Genomic DNA, 4,035 nt, shown 5'->3' with positions numbered 1-4,035 from the left:
AGGAGAAGTGTATGTAGTGGAAACAGAGCCCCTAGAAGAAAAAATGGAAGACAAAAGAAACTGAAGGAAGAAAAGCAAAGAAAGATTTAATTGGGAGAGACAGAGTCTGAGTTTAAGGGAGAACAAGGAATTATCCTAGGACATTTATTTCTTAACTGTTTTTAGTGAAGGATTTCCAATGGTTGATGCGTTTTGTTTGTCTTCTGTCAGTGGAACACTTGAAAAATAAAATTTTGCTAATGATTGTTGTGGCTATGGCTTGTTTTCAATTTTAGGGTAACTATTACTGATTGAATAAGAATGGTTTCCTTTTCAGATCATTAGAGGGGTACGTTATACTGGCTGCATCCCTTTTCTGTCTGCTGATTATTTGCCATAGCCACTGTAGGTTGACCATTGGTCATGTCCAGTTAAAGTTCTGGAAGGTTTACCAGAATGAGGAAGTGCAGCAACTGGACAGATTTTTTAAAGGAATATGCAACCAAGCAGTGTAAAGAAAACTTGGCTCATTTTTAAAAAAGGGAGTCTTTTGTTGTCCCAAGTTTCTAGGACTGGGAGGGTGGCTTCATCAGACATCCTTCATCCTTCAGTGTTACTGAGAAGAAATGAATTAGCCTCCATAGCTGGTGGATGAAGCTGTGAACTATCACAACCACCCAGAGTCTACAGTCCCAACTGGAGAGACTCTTAACAATGAATAACATTATATCTTTCAGCATTTGCTATGTTACTCAACATTTAGCAGGTCTTGGTTAAAGGGACCTCTTTGGTTACAAAAGTTTTAATGTTATATTGGCACTTCAAGTGTCTGGTTTTCCAAATTTCTGCTTTGGTTCTTCATAAACAAGGAGAAGAGGGAACTTTCCATTTATTCATAATAGTCCATTCCAACTGCTAAAGAGATCCAGGCTTCCAATAACTAATGGGTGAAACTGAGAGATTTGAGAAGACAATAAATAAATGTGCAGGCTGCTGAGGGAAGTATGTCTGATTCCTGGCATCTTTAAACAGTGAACAGGCAACCAAGGCAGGTCTCCTCAGAAAATAGCTCGAGGAACCATCTGGCGATGTCATTTGAATAGCACGAAACTATCCCTCTGTCCCAAACCTCTCTTCCCTTTGGCTTTGCCAAGATGATAGGAATCTCTGCACTGATCAAGGTTTGGGGTTCAGAGTGAAGGCCTTTATGAAATAAAAATAGTATATAACTCTGTAGTTATGCTGTGCAATTTCCACAGGTTCTTTGTGTAAAGAGTCAACTTTACACAAAGGCAATGAAAATACACTTGGAGCCCAGGGGGTGGTGTGCAACCTTTCTTTACTATGAAGCATTTCTGTTTTTATGAATCCTCATTCAGTTTGTGAAGAGATAGAATTTCATGGATCTCTGACGTTCTCTTTCTCCTTACCTGTTATCTTTTCTATTCATCTCCTCTTTCCCTCTCCATGAACCTGGATCCTCCCCACTTATTCTTTGTGTCCAAGGTCAAGGAGACCCAATAGATCTTTGACTGGGAATTCTAATTTTAGTATATGTGCTGCTGAAGTGAGCACTGACTGGGAATTCTAGACCTGAGTACATATTACAGTAGCTGCAGACACATATGGCTATTGCACACTTACAATGTGATTAGTGTGACTGAGGAAATGAATTTTTATTTTAGTTTAATTTTAATTAATTTAGATTTAAAAACTGAAGCTACTAAACAACACTAAACACAGTTAGATTGTTTTGGTAGGACTGCATTTTACTGTAAACTTTGAAAACTTAGCATTCAATTGAGATGTGCTAAAAGTGTAAAATACACACTAGAGTTCAAAGATTTAGTATAAAAAAGAATGTAAAATGTCTATAATCATTTTTATATTAGCTAAATGTTGACATAATATTTTGGATAATTAATCTAAATAAAATATGTTGTTAAAATTTATGTTACCTGTTTCTTTTTACTTTTTTAATGTGGTTATTAGAAAATTTATATATGTGTCTCTCATATTTCTAATGAACAGCACTTTCTAGATTCTTGCATTCTTCAAGATGGAGCAATTCAAGATTGAATACAAACGAGCCATTCTCTTGGTTATATAGATCACCTTTTATAGCATAAATTCAATGACAAGAGACTTGCCTCCCTCTCCAGGGTGAGGAAAACAAAAAAGTATGGAGAACAAACCCCATCTTGAAGCAATCACCAGTTCCAACACTCAGCACCACGGAGAGTATCAGATTAGCTGCCTTCAGGGGGTGGGTAATAAAGGGATTGGGAGAAGCAAATTTTGATGGCTGAGTTGGGAGAGAAAGGAGATGAAGGTGTAGACAAGTAGGAGAATATTCCAGGGCATGGAACATTTTCAAGACAGCTAGTTGAGTGCTGACTTCAGAGGGAGACCCTTAGACATGAATATCTTGGGTTTCTGGAGGGGTGAGTGTACTATAGAGGAGAAAGAGGCAACTGAGCAGAAGATGGAAACATCCCAAAATAAGTTTTGGGGTGGATTGTCGACAAACATCCTTGAAGGCATCCGTTTAAAATCCATGGCTTACGATATCACTTCTGATATCAGATAACATTCTTCCAGATTCTACTCCTGGTCTTCTGTGGTATTGGTTTGAAAGTCCTTCCATTGATGCTGCAGCTGCCCCAGTGACCTTATTTTGTCCTCGGTACCTACCTCAATGTCCTTTTGAAGAGATAGCTGAGTAGGTGGGGAACAAACAATTTCCCCATAGCCTTCTAAAGTCCAAAAATATAGAATTTCAGTGGTGGTTGTTTATGTCATTTAAACTCACTGATATAATTTTAGATATTTACTACATCCAATCCTCTCATTTTACAGATAAGTGAGAGAGAGACAGACAGAGACAGAGACTGACAGAGAGACAGAGATGGAGAGAGGCTTAGAGATGATATGCCTTACCCAGGATTAGCCACTAGTCAGGATCAGCTGAAGCCACTAGAAACAGAACTGGGACTGTATCTGTAGGATCCTGAGACCTAGTTGAGGTCTACCACTACCTTATTACTTACGCCAGTTTTAACTGATGGTGCCACACTGATTGGTACTTTGACTTATAATTTGAGTTCTTTGCAGAGCCTAGTAGATTCTGGACTGCTATATGTTTATGGTCTGGTAAAGATGATCATTTATTTAATCCAGTATATTTTGAATTTTAAATATGTTCTGGTCACAAACAAAATATATTTTGTACGATTTTTAGGGGATAAAAATGACACTAAAATTTCTAACCAAATAAGCTTTGGGATAAGAAAGTATTCTCAAAGAACATTCTTTACCTTTCATTTTATTTCCTGGCCTGACCATCAGTAATATTTCCTGAGAAAAGGAAGGAATTTGGTTATTACCAGCTATCTAAAAATTAAATGAATTAAAATTAAATGCTATTTTAAAATATTTCAGAATTAGCATTCAAATAAATAGCTTGCCTTGATGATTACAAATCAAGAGTAGCTTCAGGAGGCCGAAGCTATAAGCCAAGCCTATATATGAGAAAAGTCATATCTACAGCTTCTCAAAAATATGGAAAATTGTTACAAATGGTACTGTTCCTATAGAGAATGCAATATACAGTATCTAGAAACTGTCTTTATATAGTGACATTGATATTGTATAATTTCATCCATTTTTCCAGTAAGAAGGGATAAATATACCAACTGTATAGGTCGTATACTTTTTTTTCATTACCATAAGAAAATGAAAAAAACAGACTCTCTTAGGATGGATTATGAAATATGTAGAATTCATACTTACTATTTTACAAGGAGTTATTTGTATATGAAATATTGCGGACTCGAGATTGAAAATGTGTGATTTACAAGCAAAGAAAAAAACAGCTTTAAATCTTAGTGCCCTGCATTTCAAATTTCTGGCTGATTTATAAGTCTTTTAAATCTCATGCTATTAAACAATTCAAAACTCTTATGGCTATATATGTTTAGCTAATATTAACCGCTCAACCAGCCAGCCTGTGGCATTTTGCATGCTATTCTTCATTTTTTCCATCTGTATTTTTCC

Source organism: Eschrichtius robustus, chromosome 9 (assembly GCF_028021215.1).
Source record: "Eschrichtius robustus isolate mEscRob2 chromosome 9, mEscRob2.pri, whole genome shotgun sequence".
NCBI classification, from domain to species: Eukaryota; Metazoa; Chordata; class Mammalia; order Artiodactyla; family Eschrichtiidae; genus Eschrichtius; species Eschrichtius robustus.
Note: the sequence above shows the minus strand (reverse complement) of the source record.